The sequence below is a fragment of the Hyla sarda genome, chromosome 3, assembly GCF_029499605.1.
Source record: "Hyla sarda isolate aHylSar1 chromosome 3, aHylSar1.hap1, whole genome shotgun sequence".
Lineage (NCBI taxonomy): Eukaryota > Metazoa > Chordata > Amphibia > Anura > Hylidae > Hyla > Hyla sarda.
The window spans coordinates 251,848,719-251,867,325 of NC_079191.1; positions in this window are offsets into that span (position 1 = coordinate 251,848,719).

Below are 18,607 nucleotides of genomic sequence, written 5' to 3' on the forward strand. Positions count from 1 at the left end.
GAAGCAACTCATCAGCAGTGGGTAGACCTAGAGCAGGACCTAAACTAGTAGGTGATGGCATACATTGACATGACCATGCCAACACCTTGAAGATCTGCTGGACTTCTCGGCAGCCAAACTTGATTTGTGGCTGCAACTAGCAGTTTGTCCTGGCAAAGCTGTCCTTCCCGGCCAGTAGAGTGCCATCAGAGGGGTTGTTTAGTGTGGCGGGGGCCATAGTCACCCCAAGGAGAACTCGTCTGTCCACAAAAGATAAATCAGGCATGGATCACCTAGGATTTCCACCCACCAATGCCTGATGCATCAAAATAGATTGACCACGGTGCCACACCAACACTTCACAAATGTGGATAGTGCAAAACAAGTTTTAGGTGCTGCTCCCCAGTTACAGACATTCCTCGCCATCAGACCATAAGTAAGTATTGAGGATATGCATTAGCTAAAACTTAACTTTTCATAGGATAAAATATACATACTAATTTTTTTTAAATCAAACAAAAAGAAAGGTGTACAAAAAACACCATGTGCAACCTACACTGCCATTTCCCATGGTCTTTAGGTGGAAATAGGGAGAGGTTCCTGTGTGGGAACCTCTCCCACACTTGCCAAGAAGGTAATTAATAGTGCAAAAGTAGGGCCTTACAGGGGAAGTTTTTATTCCCAGCTATTACAATGGACCATATTTTGTTCCCTTCTACCTTTTCGAGGAAAGTGTTACTCGTCTTAAGAAGGGCGGCCCCATACAGGAACCAATCCCTATTTTCACCTAAAAACCCTGAGAAATTACAGTGTTTGTAGGTGGAAATAGGGAGAGGTTCCTGTGTGCGGGCCGCCCTTTTTAGGGCGAGTAACACTTGCCAAGAAGGGAATTAGTAATGTGAGAGTAGGGCCTTACAGGGGAATATTTTAGCCACAGCGGTTACATTGGACCATACATTGTTCCCTTCCACCTTTTAGAGGTCGTTGCATCACATCAATACTTGTGGTGTTTTTTGCACACCTTTCCTTTGGTTTGATTTAAAAAAAGAAAATTGGGGGCAATATATTTGATCCTAAGCATATTATTAAAAGTTAAGTTTTACGTAATGCAAATCCTCAATACTTATTTGTGCACACTAACACATTTACAGAAGAGACCATTTTCTTCTGCCTATCTGCCTCAGCTACTATTCTGATCCTGCCACCCGCCTGATGCCACACATCTGATGCCAAGTTCTCCTTTTTTCACCCACCTTCGTCACCAGGTACTGGTATTGCCAACCACCACACCACTCTGTCACCGGGTCACTTTCAGGACTCCTTATGCTGCTGCTGCTGCTACCTCCAGGCTGTCTCATTCCGCCACCATATGTTCTCCTCATGCTGATTCCAGCTCCAAGCTGTCTCATACTGCCAGCAAATGTTCTCTTCATGCTGCCGCCACCTCCACGGTGTGTCATTCAGGCACTATGTGGTCTCCTCATGCTGCCGCAAACTTCAGGCTGCATCATTCCACCTCTATATGCTGCTGCCAACTCCAGGCTGTGTCATTCATCCACTATATGGTCTCCTCATGCTGCCGCCAACTCCAGGATGTGTCATTCAGCCACCATATGGTCTCCTCATGCTTCCGCCACCTCCAGGCTGTATCATTCAGCCACTATATGTTCTCCATAGTGCAGAAAGAAGGATGAGGAGGCACTCACAGTTTGAAGTTGCAGCAGGTTTCTTTGCAAACAGATGCGGAGCGACATCAGCGGGACACCATCACAGGTACACATGTGTAGCGACAATTGTTTCACAGGTAAATGATCCTCTCATAGTGATGTATGGTGTGTAGGGGGCGTAACTAAGAGTGAATTTAAAATCACATTAAAAGCAACACACACAAGAGGTACAAAAACCCATGTATATGCAAAAGCAATAACTTGACTGCATTACAAAAAGACGCTCAGATTTAAACCCAAGTTTCCTTGGGAATTTGTTTCCAGGATAATTCTTGCTTTACGCAGATTGTATGGAATGAATGTGTTCTCTAAAGCGTATATTAACTGAACGTATGGTGCAGCCAATGTAGAAAGCATTTAAAGCTACATATAATGGTGTACACTACATAATTTGTATGACAGCACATAGTGTCGCTAAATTGGAAAGACTTGCCTCCAATAGTTATGTTCTTGTCTTGACAAATGAAGTTGCATCAATTACATCCATTACATCTAAAATTTCCTGGTGACAGGGTACTATTCAGCCAATTGGTCCCTGGTTTTGAGCGACAGAAGATACTTCTAACTAATTAATCATGTAGATTTCTACATTTTCTGAACGAGATAAGTGGTCTCGTCCTTCCATATTCAGAAAGAACAGTGCCGCTCCCAACCAAGAACCAATTGTCATGAATGATCTTCTTGATTTTTTTCTGCCATCTGGCTGAAACAAAAAGAAAATGAAAAATGTGCGTCCTTCAAGCTGACCCCCTTCTCTTTTTTTTTTTTTTTTTTCTACCTTTCAGTAGAACGGACCTATTTTGTTTCAGTGCTCTATCTAGAGCTTTCTCTAAAACTACCTCTGGGTAATCTCTTATTGCCAGACGTTTTTTCAGGTCTCTTGCCTGCATTAGAAAGTCTTCATCCTGACTATTAACCCTTCACAGTTTCAAAAACTGGCCGTAGGGCACAGCCCTTTTTACATGGTCAGGGTTATAGCTCTCAAAATGCAGCAGAGAATTATAAGCGGTTGTTTTTCGGAAAACTTTTGTTACTAGATTACCCTCTCTCAAATCATGGACAAATCATGATGTCCAAAAATTCTAGCTCGTACGGACCGATCTTACTAGTGAATCTCAAATTCATATCATTAGAAGAATTGAGGACTGACACAAAGTCCGCAAAAGCGGAATCCGTGTTGGTCCAGATGATAAAAATATCATCCACAAATCACCGGTAACGCGCAATGGATTTACAATAGGAATTATTGCTGGAGAAAATAAATATTTTTTCAAACATAGCCACATAAAGGTTTGCGAGCGTGAAGGCCACTGAAGTACTCAGTGCAACTCCTCCAGTCTGAGTGTACCATTGATCCTCAAACTTGAAGTAGTTGCAACTGAGTATAATATCCAGTGAATCACATACAAAATTAATATACTGGGTGCTTTTATCAGACGCATTTAGAAATTCTCTAATCACTACTACTGCTCCTGCTTGATGTATGCTTGTGTAAAGACTCTCTATGTCTAGTGAGACTAAGATACAATTAGGGGGCCTTGTGGAATCCTTCAATGTTTGTAAAAATTCATTGACATCCTTTACTAGAGAGGGTATCTCTGAAAGAAGAAGATGGAGAAGCCAATCTATACATTTTGAGATATACTCTGTTAGAGTCCCCACATTGGAGACAATAGGTCATCCGGGTGGGAACTCAAGCATTTTGTGTACTTTTGGCAAGAAGTACCAGTTTGCCACACTGGGATTTTTGGGAAATCTTTTTCGGCCATCTTTTTTGAAAGAATGTTTTCTTCCACAAACATACGTAAAAGTGACTGTAGTTTACTAGATGATTTATTTGGAGGGCTTTTTGATAGTTTACTGTAAAACCTTTTATCTTCTAACTGCCGATTGGCTTCACTCACATAATACTCTTTTTTCATGATGACAATGTTCCCCCCCTTGCCACTTTTTTTTATCACAATGTCATCTCTTTTCTTTAATCTCTCCAGTGCTATTTTTTCTGTTGCTGAGATATTCTCTTGATCTTTTGGATACACTAGCGCTTTTACTTGTTCCAGAACTCTCTGCTGGAACAGGTCCAAGCCACTATCCGGGATGAAAGGTAGGCCGAACATGGATCGGTTGCCACCAGTGAACTCTGGAACAAGAATGACATCAATGGGGAGAGCAGGGTCATTTTCACAAAACAGGTATACCAGAGCCTCAAAGGCCCCTTTCACACTGCCGGTATTTGCAAACTCCCTCTTTTTATCTATTTTTTTGCATTTTGCCGGCCGTAATTTTGCTGGAGCATACCAGCAAATAACAGGTCCCAATGGACCCCATTTTATTCAATAGCAGCAGTTATTTTTGGAGAGAAAAACCGGAGAAAAATACGGTGCAGTCACTATTTTTTCTCCGGCTTTTCTCGATCCTCAAATAACACACTTCACAATGACGGAGACATCCGGCAGTGTGAACGTAGCCTAAGCCCTCTAATTTGGCTTGTGGGGCCTCCCTAAATATGCTAAAGCCCAGTGGACCGATACTGATGGGGTCTGCGTTGCTCATAATTTTTTTTATTTTGTGAAAAAAAACCTCTTCAAAATTATTAAAGCCTTAAAGAGATCAACCTCAAAAGTTATAGGGTCGAACTCTTCATTCAAGCAATATGTTAGACCCGTTTTCAAAAGGGTTTCAGTGTCCTTATCAAGCTTAACCTGTTAAGGACCCCGTGCGTACCTGTACGCCCTGAGTCCGCTCCCGATCTATAACGCGGGGCCACGGCGTGGCCCCGCGTCATAGCGGGTCAGGCCCGGCCGTTGTCTAACAATGGCCGGGACCCGTGGCTAATAGCGCGCGGCATTGATCGCGCTGCCGCGCGCTATTAACCCTTTAGACGCGGCGTTCAAAGTTGAACGCCGCGTCTAAAATGAAAGTGAAACCATGCCGGTTAGCTCAGGGAGCTGTGCGGGATAGCCACGGTGAAATCGCGGCATCCCAAACAGCTTACAGGATAGCTGGAGGGTCCCTACCTGCCTCCTCGCTGTCCGATCGCCGAATGACTGCTCAGTGCCTGAGATCCAGGCATGAGCAGTCAAGCAGCAGAATCATCGATCACTGGTTTCTTATGAGAAACCAGTGATCAATGTAAAATATCAGTGTGTGCAGTGTTATAGGTTCCTATGGGAGCTATAACACTGCAAAAAAAAAAGTGAAAAAAAAGTGAATAAAGATCATTTAACCCCTCCCCTATTAAAAGTTTGAATCACCCCCCTTTTCCCATAAAAAATAAATAAAAAATAGTGTAAATAAAAATAAACATATGTGGTATCGCCACGTGCGGAAATGTCCGAATTATAAAAATATATAATTAATTAAACCGCACGGTCAATGGCGTGCGCACAAAAAGATTCCAAAGTCCAAAATAGTGCATTTTTGGTCACTTTTTATATCATGAAAAAACGATCAATAAGTCCTATCGGTACAATGGTACCGCTAAAAACTTCAGATCACACTGCAAAAAATGAGCCCTCATACCACCCCATACGCGGAAAAATAAAAAAGTTATAGGGGTCAGAAGATGACCATTTTAAACGTATACATTTTCCTGCATGTAGTTTTGATTTTTTCCAGAAGTACGACAAAATCAAAGCTACATAAGTAGGGTATCATTTTAACCGTATAGACCTACAGAATAAAAAGAAGGTGTCATTTTTACCGAAAAATGTACTGTGCAGAAACGGAAGACCCCAAAAGTTACAAAATGGCGTTTTTTTTTCTATTTTGTCTCACAATGATTTTTTTTTTCTGTTTCGCCGTCGATTTTTGGGTAAAATGACTGATGTCATTACAAAGTAGAATTGGTGGCGCAAAAAAAAAGATTTTTAGGTGAAAGATTGAAAGAGTCATGATTTTTTAAAGGTAAGGAGGAAAAAACGAAAATGCAAAAACGGAAAAACCCCGGGTCCTTAAGGGGTTAAAGTCTGATAGATTTATAATGGTCAGGTTGTCTTCCAATACATCAGCATTGCCACTGGTTACTTCCACGACACCTTCTTGCATTTGAAGTTTCCTCCTTTGCTTGGCCCTCCGTGTATGGGCCCCTCTTGTTCTCCGCAACAGATGTTTTTCCAGAGTGACTGCTTTTGTTTTGCTCATCCATGCCACTAGACTCAATGCCACTAGACTAGAGTCTGTTGTCCAATAATCAGTTTTTTTTTATAGAAATTGAATTTCATAGTGTATTTAGGGAAGCCCCACAAGCCGAATTTGAGGGCTTAGATGCTCTGGTAGACCTGTTATGTGAAAATGACCCTGCTCCCCCCCTGATGTCATTCTTGTTCCAGAGTTCACTGGTGGCAACCGATCCACATTCTGCCCACCTTTCATCACGGGTAGTGGCTTGGACCTATTCCAGCAGAGAGTTCTGGAACAAGTAAAAACGGTAGTGTATCCAAAAGATAGAGAGAATATCTCAGCACCAGAAAAAATAGCACTGGAGAAATTAAATAAAAGAGATGACATTGTGATAAAAACGAGTGATAAGGGGGCGGGGGGGGACATCGCCATCATGAAAAAAGAGTATTACATCAGTGAAGCCAATTGGCAGTTAGAAGATACACGGTTTTACAGTAAAACTCCTTCAAAAATTTGAAAATTGCTGCTGAACTTTGAAGCCCTCTGTCTTCAAAAAGTAAAAACATGTCAATTTTATGTTGTCAACATAAAGTAGACATATTGTATATGTTAATCAATATATAATTTATTTGGTATGTCTATTTCAAAGTTATAAAAATGGTAAATTTTCAAAGTTTTCATGAAATTTTTAAATTTTTCACACTGAAATGATGCAAGTATCAATGGAAATTTACCACTAAAATAAAGTAGAATATGTCAGGAAAAAACTCGGAATCGGAAGTACAAGCATCCCAGAGTTATTAATGCTTAACGTGAAAGTGAAGCACTCAGACGGATCCTTCCAAGGAACAGCCCAGGATAAAAGCAGCGCACAAGACTTCAAAGGTAAAATGTTTTATTTACCCGGTATGTAACGCGTTTCGCTGGACAACCAGCTTCATGATGCCTGATGAAGCTGGTTGTCCAGCGAAACGCGTTGCATGCCGGGTAAATAAACCATTTTACCTTTGAAGTCTTGTGCGCTGCTTTTATCCTGGGCTGTTCCTTGGAGGGATCCGTCTGAGTGCTTCACCTGTGTTGCCAGGATCGGCTGCCGATCTTCGCCCGTTGAAGGGTTATTCCCCGCTTTCACCATAGTTGTACTTGGTTGCAGTACAACTACACTCGGTGAGCAATTTTGCTTTTCTCCATCTCCTTTTTATAATACGTTATCACACTAGGAGCACTCTCCTTGTCTATATTAACGTGAAAGTGGTCAGATGTGCAAAAAATGCCCTGGTCATGGGGTCAAAATGGGCTCAGTCCCCAAGGGGTTAAGACTACATGAAGAGTCTCATAGGTGACATCTTCTCTGATTAGAGTCATACACTATGTTTATGTCTTAAGAACATACACACAGTTGAAAACGGTGCTCATTCAGGGATGTTTTTACCATTAAGAGCGCCAATCAGACTTAGCATCACAATGGGCTGCATATATTGCCAGATCATGTTCTCCTTCTAATTCTATACAGTATATTGTGCATTTATCAACCTAGAGAAGCTACAATGCATAGATCGAAAAAAATAATAATTAACCTAGCATTTAGGTGGATTTGCAAAAAGTTCCTGGTAGAGCTTAGAGCAGGGAAAGTATGGTAGCAGTTAAATAGTTAAGGTGCTTAAAAGAAGGAGGCTGTGGATATATTGTTCCTCCCTTGTGTTGATCCTGTGATCTGGCCCTGACAATTGATGATTTGTATTGTTCACTAGTGTGGAGTGGCATAGGCCATATTCGAATTTGCGAATATTCACGAATATATGGACGAATATTCGTCATATTCGCTAAATTCGCATATTCGCAATATGCTCGTTTTATTTTCACAAATGCGAAAATTCACGTATGCGAAAATTAATATATGCGGAAATTAGCATATACAAAAATTAGCATAAGCGAAAATTCGCGTATGCAAAAATTAACATTTGCTAAAATGATATAAAAAATTAGCATATGTGAAAATTTGCACGCCAGTCTCACACAGTAGTATTACAGCCTTCTTTACACTACACAAGCTGGAAGTAGAGAGGGGTGATCACTGTGATGTGTACTGTGAAAAAAATAAAACTCCCAAAAAAACCGAATATTCGTAATTACGAATATCTAGTGCTATATTTGCGAATATTCGCAAATTTGCGAATATGCGATATTCGCGAATAAAATTCGCATTGCGAATATTCGCGAGCAACACTATTGTTCACAATTTCATTCTTAGTGTTCCAGAATCTTAAAAGCAATATTACACATATCTCCATTGGCAATTTTATTTATTAGTGGTGTTCACATTATTCTGTTACTGGGGTTATTAATATGTATTGCCGTGATTTAATACATAGTAACCTGTGGATTCATCCATGTTATGTCTCACTTACAGTATATCATGTGGACTTACTGCATACTTTCTAAATGAAAATCTGTTAAATACTGTGTTACAACTATGCTGCTTCAGTACTACTACTTATCTTACTACTTCAGCAACATTACAAATGGCAAAGTATAGAATCGAGAAGATGTAGACATTCACTGTATGTCCATTCTCTTAGTGTACAGAAGGTGGAGCTACAATCAAATGTATTTCTATACTGTAAACAGTACGATGTAAAGAAATGTGTTTCCACATAAAACCTGTTTGTGATTTGCAACCTGAGTATAATTCATAATAATAAATAATAGTTAATAACTAGGCTGTAATGATTATTTTAATATTAGTATATGTTTTTCTCCTACTCCTTCATTTTGTTATTGCCATTTATACATTTATCTGTTTTATTTCTTTCCATACACCCATCTGATAAGAAACAGATTAATATGGGCAAACCTGATCCATGTTGGAAAAATGTTTGATGGATAAAATATAGGTAATTGCTAGTTTCATGCTCCCCCAAAATGGGCAGTATGAGACACTGACAAGCTCCCTAATCACAATGATGTATGATTCACTCTGAATGTCTGCACCATTTCAGAGACATATTATTCGTTTTCCACCAAAGATTACATCATTCTAATTTGCTTGGGTTACTTGGTTAGTTGTCTTACTGTATGACTTGTAAAACTACCTGTTTATTAAGACAAAGACTTAATGGGAACCTGTCACTAGTTTCGTGCTGCCTGGCAGAGCCATACACAGGACTGTTTTTTTTAATCAGGCTCCCAACTAGAGATGAGCGAACTTACAGTAAATTTGATTCGTCACGAACTTCTCAGCTCGGCAGTTGATGACTTATCCTGCATAAATGAGTTCAGCTTTCAGGTGCTCCGGTGGGCTGGAAAAGGTGGATACAGTCCTAGGAGACTCTTTCCTAGGACTGTATCCACCTTTTCCAGCCCACCGGAGAACCTGAAGGCTGAACTAATTTATGCAGGATAAGCCATCAACTGCCGAGCCGAGAAGTTTGTGATGAATCGAATTTACTGTAAGTTCGCTCATCTCTACTCCCAACCATTACCGCCCACTCCCGCAACGTGTGTTTAATCCCGCTTGCTACCTCAAACATTTTGTCACAGATTTTAGAAATAAATCCCCCCGCCCCCCTGTGCCATTTTATCATCCTTTTTGGCTACTCTGCTACTGCTAGCTCCCACCTACATAAAGCTAAATTGGGTGTTATGGTACACAAGGGATCCCAAACCTATTGCAGTCCTCTACTGCATGGGCAGCATGAAACCCTTATCACAATGGTAATTTACAGACCTTTTCCAATTTGTGTATTGGTAGTCAAATGGGTACTTCGGTGGAAAACTTTTCTTTTTAAATCAACTGGTGCCAGAAAGTTAAACAGATTTGTAAATTACTTCTATTAAAAAAATCTTAATCCTTCCAGTACTTATTAGCTGCTAAATACTACAGAGGAAATTCTTTTCTTTTTGGAACACAGAGCTCTCTGTTGACATCATGACCACAGTGCTCTCTGCAGACATCTCTGTCCATTTTAAGAACTGTCCAGAGTAGAAGAAAATCCCCATAGCAAACAAATGCTGCTCTGGACAGTTCCTAAAATGGACCATAACTCTTTAATTTTTCATATGAGGGCTTATTTTTTGCAAAACCAATGTGCATAAAATATACTGCAAAACTGAAAAAAAATTATTTTGTGATCTTGAATAAACAAACAAAAAAAAAAAAAAAGAAAACATTTGAGGGCTTTGCTTTTTGTGCTGCTCCCTTTACAGTAACACTGATATGTTATTTTTATTCTGAAGATCATTGCAATACATAGTTTCTATAGATTTTGTTGGTTCAATACTTAAATAAATGAACAAACAAATAAATCTAAAATGATTATCCAGAAATGGATAAACAACTAACTTCTTTCAAAAACCATCCTCAGTATGTATGCGGTATTACAAGTTGGCTCCATTCACTTCAACGAATTGCACACTCAGCTGCAATACCTCACAGAACCTGAGGTAAAGTGTGGTGCTGTTTTTGGAAAAAAAAATTCTCTGGTTTTCTAATAACCATATTCTGGCCCCTATAACTTTTTAAAACATTTTTATCTTCAGAGCTGTATAATTTTTAGTGCCATTACGTATACCGTATTTATCAACGTATAACACGCACTTTTAAAACTTAAATTCAAGGCAAAAAGTCTGCCTGCGTGTTATACGCCAATAAATCTTTTTGTCACTGAATTAAAATGGCGGCAGCAGCGGCTGCTTGTTAAGGATTAGCAGCCTGGCCGCGGCCACTTTGACCAGTGCACGGCTCCCGCTTATTTTTTTTTCCTCCCTTTCCCCCCTGCTTTTTATTGTATTGTTTTTTCTTTTTGTTTTTTTTTAATCTTCCTTACCTAGCCGCGCTCGGCAGGCCAGGTCCAGTGTCGGGTTGTCTGGTGTCGGGATCGGGCTGCGGTCAGTGAAGCAGGATGAGTAACGTCCTCTGCTAGCTCCGCTGCACAGAATCAGGGACGTCACTCATTCAATGCTGCTGCCACTGTGACTATTCTAAGGTGGCTGTGGTTGGGCTGCTGAAATTAAACAAGTGGCGGCTGCAGTAAATGATGGGCGACGTCCCTGATGGTGTGCAGCCGGCAGAGGACGTCACTCATCCTGCTTCACTGACCGCAGCCTGCCAGACCCGACACCGAACCTGGCCTGCCAAGCGCGGCTAGGTAAGGAAGATGGGAAAAAATATATATATCAAAAACAGGGGGGGGGGGGGAGGGGATGCTAAGAGGGGGGCATGGTGAGAAGGGGACATGGTGAGAAGGGGACATGATGAGAAGGGGGCATGATGAGAGGAGGGCATGATGAGAAGGGGGCATGATGAGAGGGGGGCATGATGAGACAGGGGTGGGGGAATGATAAGACAGTGGGGGAATGATGAGAGGGTAAGGGGGGGATGGGTGTAAATGTGGCTAATAAAAGGGGAGGAATGATGTGGCACTGGAAGGGGGGACCAAACTGAAGTTCAGGCAAAATCAAAGTTAGAGGGATGATATGGCATTTAGTCTGTCATTTATCTTATATGTGTTATTTTTTTTAACTTAAATTTCCCTATTAAAATGGGGGTGCGTGTTATACGCCACCGTAAATACGGAACTTTATTGGTATCGTACTGGTGCCAAGGGTATTTTTTTAATTACTTTTTATTAAATGGGATTCGTGCATATGGTAATTTTTTTTTCTGTTTAGATTGGACATTTCTACATGTTGCGATACCAAATGTTTTAATTTGTTTGGGAGATTTGACTCTTTGATTTGAAAAATGGAAAAGGGTGGCGATTAAAATGTTAATTTTTTAATAATTTAAAAACATTTTATATATTATTTTGTTACACCTTTTTGACTTTATATGACTTTTCTAAGTTAAACAGATTTGTAAATAACTTCTATAAAAAAAATCCTAATTCTTCCAATAATTATCAGCTGCTGAAGTTGAGTTGTTCTTTTCTGTCTGGCAATCTCTGCTTGTCATCGGGAATTGCACAGAGTAGAAGAGGTTTGCTATGGGGATTTTCTTCTACTCTGGACAGTTCCCGTACAGCTCATAAGTACTGAAAGCATTAAGATTTTTAATAGAAGTAATTTACAAATCTGTTTAACTTTCTGGAGCCAGTTGATTTATATAAAAAAAAAGTTTTTTCCTGGCTAACCCCTTTAAAAAGTAAGGTTAACACATTGTTTTTTCTGGCATATATTGATTTACACATCTGTAATAAATGGGGCTGTATTTTTACAGATTGTGTGCAGACAATCACTTTTCCATAGAATTACATTAACATTAAAAACCGTGTCTGCAATTTTGCAGATGCATTTTTACACTTGAAATACACCTAATAAAACCAGTGTAAAGGCAAAGTGGAGCAGTTGCCTATAGTAACCAATCACATAGATTTTTTTTTCCATTTTAAAAAGGCTTCTGAAACAGGAAAGAAGCCATCTGATTGGTTGCTATGAGCAATTGTAGCATTTTTCCTTTAGGGTGCGTTCCCACAGGGCGTATACGCAGCGTATTTGACGCTGTGCAAAATTTATGGCAGCAGCGGGAAATACGCCGGCACTCGGCTCCGCCTCTAAAACTCACTACACACATAGGGCTGCCGACGGAAAGCCCTGTGTGTATAGTGAGCAAGGAATACGCAGCGTATTTCCCGCTGCTGCCATAAATTTTGCGAAGCGTCAAATACGCTGCATATACGCCCTGTGGGAACGCACCCTTACACAGGTTTTGATAAATCTCCCCCATAGTACTTTGGTCAGGATTTTGCACAGGATTTTTGACATAAAAAAAAAAATCTATCATGGAAACATGTGCACCTTTTTCTGTCGGTTCCACTCCTGGTTTTCACCAGAATACAGTGTGTGACTATAGCCTTACTATGTTTTTGAAGCAAATTACACGTTTACTCAACAAGTTTTTCTTGAAAATCTAAGTACCGTATATACTCGAGTATAAGCCGAGTTTTTCAGCACGATTTTTCGTGCTGAAAACACCCCCCTCGGCTTAAACTCGAGTGAACTCTCCGCCCTCAGTGGTCTTCAACCTGCAGACCTCCAGATGTTTCAAAACTACAACTCCCAGCAAGCCGGGCAGCCATCGGCTGTCCGGGCATGCTGGGAGTTGTAGTTTCAAAACATCTGGAGGTCCGCAGGTTGAAGACCACTGCCCGGGCCTTCGTCGTCATCCAGACCCCCTCCCCACTTTAATTTTGTACTCACCTCCACTCGGCGGGACGCTCGGGTGAGCTGGTCTGGGCCATCTGTGCTCCAGGACCGTCCTGTGGGGAGGGATAGTCGTTCCGGACTGTCCATCTTCACCGGGTGGGCCTCTTCTCCGCACTTCGCGCCCGGCCCCGGAATGATGACGTTGCCTTGACGACGACGCACAGGGACGTTGAACGTTGAATGCTCCCAACATTTTATTTAGCTGAATAACCCCATTTCAGAAATCTCCTGGTATCCAGCACTTTCCATTACATAAGAGCAATGCTGTCCTGAGTCACTTGGAGCCAGAATAGAATATGTTTACAGTTTAATATAATGTTATTACACATTTTAGCATTCTTAGTTCAGAATGGATTTACCAAACTATTGCGTGCTAAAACAGTAATAACAATAATAGTAAGGGTGTTTTCACACCACGTTTTGTACTTACGGTTCCCGAATACGGCTGGGAGGAGGGGGGGGCGGGGATTAATCGCTGCGCCCGCACTCAGCCGTATTCGGGAACTGTATTTAATGCATGTCTATGAGCCGACCAGAGTGAACCGCAGCCTCCGGTCGGCTGCTTTTTCGGGCGTATGCGGTTTCCCGACCGTAGGCAAAAACCGCGGTTGACCGGGAAACTGCATACGGTCGAAAACGCAGCCGACCGGAGGCTGCGGTTCACTCCGGTCGGCTCATAGACATGCATTAAATACGGTTCCCGAATACGACTGAGTGCGGATGCCGCGATTAAGCCCCGCCCACCCCTCCTCCCAGCCGTATTCGGGAACCGTAAGTACAAAACGTGGTATGAAAGCACCCTAACAGCATATTTATATAGGAGGTTCTTTGGGGTTTTATACATATGGCTTTGAAATAGAGATATGCTTTATTGTGATATCGGGCTAATATTTGCTTACTGGTATACATCATTCTGAGAGAAGCAGGATGGTAATTTCGATGAGCTGCCCACTATCTAGGATGTTCTGATCAAACTGTTAGGAGGTATCGGGAGCAATGGTTATATGAGGGCACACACACACAGCAAACCAGTCGACCCAGAAAGACTATTAGTAAACTGTCTTTGCTGTGGAGCGACAAACTGCCCCAATGGCTTGTGTGATGATGTGGGGAGTCACCACATTCAACAGTCGGTCCCCCCTAGTAGTAATACAAGGAACACTAAGAGCTCGGCGATGTTTAGGACATCCTGCAGTCACATGGATTGCCTCTCATGGCAGGACTTCCAACTAACATTTTTCAGCTCATTAACACACAGCATGGGTTTCCCAGGAAGGCCGGACAGCAACACTTTCTTGGCCGGTCTGGTAGCCAGATTTATCACCAATAGAGCATTTATGGTGAGACAGTTTTGGCAACGTACGAGTTGTGCAGGATCTATAGCCCCAGCTAGAACATCTGTTGGTTAATGTGCTGCAGGATGCTGTATGGAACCTGTATACCTTCATGCCCAACTGTACCTCATCCTGTTTTCAGGCTAGAGATGGCACAACAGGGTACTAGAGCCTTTTGTTCATTTGTACAGTTTTGCCAAATATTTGTATTCTGTTAGTCTGATATTGTAATGACATCTATTTTATCATTACATTAACACATATAAAGTGTAATCTGATTTCAACAACTCCATCTTGGTGCATTATTTTTGTCAATGAATGTATTTTTAGAAGGCTATATTCACAGTGTTAGGAATATCTGTTCTTTCAGGTCTGTTATTGTTAACTAATGGACCTAATTCTAGACAATGTTAAACAGATGCCAATAGTCTACTATTTGATTTCTTGGAAAGGTCAGTTGAAATAATGGACCATTGCATCAGTTAGAAACCGTTAATGCACCTGTTTCTATCTGTAAATGTCAGGTTTTTTAACTTTTTTTTAACTATTATTGTTTAAGATCAAGTCATCTGGCCTCACTTCCTTAGTTTTTTTTTTAGTTTTTTTTTTCTGAACATGCTCAGTTGCAATAACGGCTTGTAAAAAATGGATGAAGACAGAGGTTACTTCTATCACCATAGGGTTCTATGTTAAATTTATAGCAGACACTATGATGTCCGTTATTTCGGACGGAAAAAAATAAGGCATGGCCTGTATTTTTTCCATCAAAATAATGGACATTAAAGGAAAACTGTCACATGTTTGCTCCTGTACTATCCACAGGTACTGATGAATAGTGCGGGAGATGCTGATTACAATGAACCCTACCTTGCCTGGATCCGCCCGGCCGTCCGCCCGCAATCGTAGTTTTATTATAAGTGTATATCTTGCTGTAACTGGCACGGGCGGGGCTTCTGCAGCTTAACTGGCACTGATGTCAGCGCCGCTTATAAATATTCATCCCCCCTCCCTCCAGTTAGGAGCGGCGAAGAGAGGGAGAGATGGAGGGAGGAGGGATGAATATTCATAAGCGGTGCTGATGTCAGTGCCAGCTAAACTACAGAAACCCCGCCCGTGCCAGTTACAGACAGATTTCCACATATGGTAAAACTAAGATTACGGGCGAACGGCCGGGCGGATCTGGGCAAGGTAGGGCTCATTGGAATCAGTACCTGTGGATAGTGCGGGATAAAACATGTGACAGTTTTCCTTTAAGTGCAACTGATGCCAACTGATCATAGCGGAAATTAAAAATCACCCATTAAAATCAATGGGATCTGTTAATTTTGGTTTCATTTCAGATATTCAGACTCCTGAACTGATCTTAGGAGCGAAAATGAAAAATTCTGATGTTAATCCATTGTCACTCCAAGTCCTGTATGTAAAAATATGGCATGAAATACGACATAAGGCTCTGTTCTTGCTATTTTATAAAATGTAAGGGATATACATTGGAAGCATTGTCCAATACATATGTCCTACATGTCCATAGGACCCCATGCACTTAAAGTATGACAAAATAATGTCCTTTTACAATACACTGGGCCTGTATAAATCGGAATCCATTTTTTGTAGTGGAGAAATGCATAGTCTACTAATCTATCCTAAGGAATGGAAAACAGACAGAAAAGGTACCATGCTGTTTACATTTTATTTACAAATGGAGCCCATAGGCGACATATTTCCCTTTATGCCTATAGGGCGGGATATTTTGCAGCCTTTGGATACTCCATGTTAAGCTCAAAACAAGATGTGAACAGAGCCTTAAACTTTGGAATGCTCCCACCTCCAGTCCACTGGTTTATAATAGAATAGAGAGTCTGCTGATCCATAAGGTCAATGAAATCCAAATGATGCCAATGGATCAGCCATCCTTTAGGGCAAAATCATTATTCATAAGAAAGTTTAGATCTTTGGGCAGTCACTAGTTCTTGTAATTCTTAAATGTGGACTACAATTTCAATAAAAAGTTTAACTGGCAAAATCAGCTTAATTTTTAGGGGACTGAAAATATTTATTCTTACTATTTTTTTTATAGAACCCTGCCATCGGTTAGTATCACTAAATGGATTTGCTGGTTTAATTCAAGTGAATTAGGACAGAAAACTAGCTTTCAAACACCAGACCACCAATGAACTTACATTGATCAAACCAGTGACTTAACCCTATTATGGCAGCACAAAATGCCATATCTTTTTATTGCTTGGGAAATCTGTAAACACAGTCTAAACGTGAGATTTGATTTAATCCGTTTCCTCTCACTAGTTTAATCCAAGGTTTTACCAGGAAAGTGCAAACTATCATTAGCTTAGGTTTGTGGGAGACATACCGTATTTCATTTCCCACACATCACTATAAAGCATATGGCGCATGACTGTACAAATATATTTCCCAATAAGAGCAAAAGATTATATTTCTGGTCATCTTCTGACTTCACTAAATTGCTAATTGGGACAAAAAGTGGAATTCCAGGATCATTATATATTGTAAATGGCCACTTTTCTTTTCAAGTGATGGTCATTTTAGCTTGGACAGTAAGTAGTTTTACACAGTGGGTAGAGAGTTAAAAAGAGACCTAAGTCTGTAAGATTCAAATAATAAGTGCAAAGAAAAAAAAAACCTTCCTGAACCTTCTGTCAAACATACAGATCCCTGGATTAACCTTTTATAATACTAACAATCCTGTATGTTGTAATTTTTTAAGGAAATTCTAGGCTCGCTTTTTATATAATTCCCTAGATTTGCTATGTATGATTTCTTATAGATAAATTGTACAGTATCTCACATACGTGAGCACACCTCTCCCATTTCTGTAAATATTTTATTATATCTGAAAGAAATGACACTCTGCTACAATGTAAAGTAGTGTTGCTCACGAATATTCGCAATTCGAATATTATTCGCGAATATCGCATATTCGCGAATTTCGCGAATATAGCGCTATATATTCGTAATTACGAATATTCGTTTATTTTTTTTTTGTTTTTTTTTATTTCACAGTACACATCACAGTGATCACCCCTCTCTGCTTCCAGCTTGTGTGGTGTAAAGAAGGCTCTAATACTACTGTGTGAGACTGGCGTGCGAAAATTCGCATATACGAAAATTCGCATATGCTAATTTTCGCATATACGAATTTTCGCGTGTTCTAATTTTGCATGTTAATATTCGCATATGTTAATTTTCGCATACGCGAATGTTCGCATATGCGAAAATAAAACGAGACTATAACGAGTATGCGAATATTCGCGAATATATGACGAATATTCGTCCATATATTCGCGAATATTCGCGAATTCGAATATGGCCTATGCCGCTCAACACTAATGTAAAGTGCACAGCCATGTATAACAATGTTTAATGGTGTGTCCCCTCAAAATAACTCAACACACAGTCATGTCTAAACCTTGGAAACAAAATGCAGTACACCCCTAAGTGGAAATGTCCAAATAGCCAATATTTTGTTTGCCCACTATTATTTTGCAGCACTGCCTTAAGCCTCCTGGGCATGGGATTCAGCAGCATTTCTCAGGCTACCACTTAAGTCCTTTTCCCCTCCTCTCTCCCTAATGACTTCACTGAACTGCTGGTTAGAGACCATGCGCTCCCTCACCTTCCTTTTAGGATGCCTCACAGAAGATCAATAGGGTTTTGGTCTAAACACATGCTTGATTAGTCCATCACCTTTACTCTTAGCTTCTTAAGCAAGGTAGTGGTGGTCTTAGAGGTGTGTCTTTTTTATATATATATATATATATATATATATATATATATATATATATATACCTATAACATATACCTCATATACAAAAAGAGCAAAATGTTTTCTCCCCTCTCCTTCCCCCCAACCAACCCACTCCTTCAGTCCTACAAACATTATACACATTACAGATATGTAATTGTATACATATGTTGTATACAGGTGTGTTTGGGGTTGTTATGAAGTTGGACTACTGCTTGGTGGCCATATGAATAAGTTTATCTTGGTCTCATCAGACCACAGGGCATGACTCCAGTAATCCATGTTAATAGTATGCTTGTTTTCAGCAAACTATTTGTGGGCTTTTTTTGTGCACCATCTTTAAGAGAGGCTTTATTCTGGGATGATAGCCATGCAGGCCAATTTGATGTAGTGTACAGTATATATTCCAAGCAGTGACAGGCTAACTCCCACCCTTTCAACCTCTGCAGCAATGCTGGAAG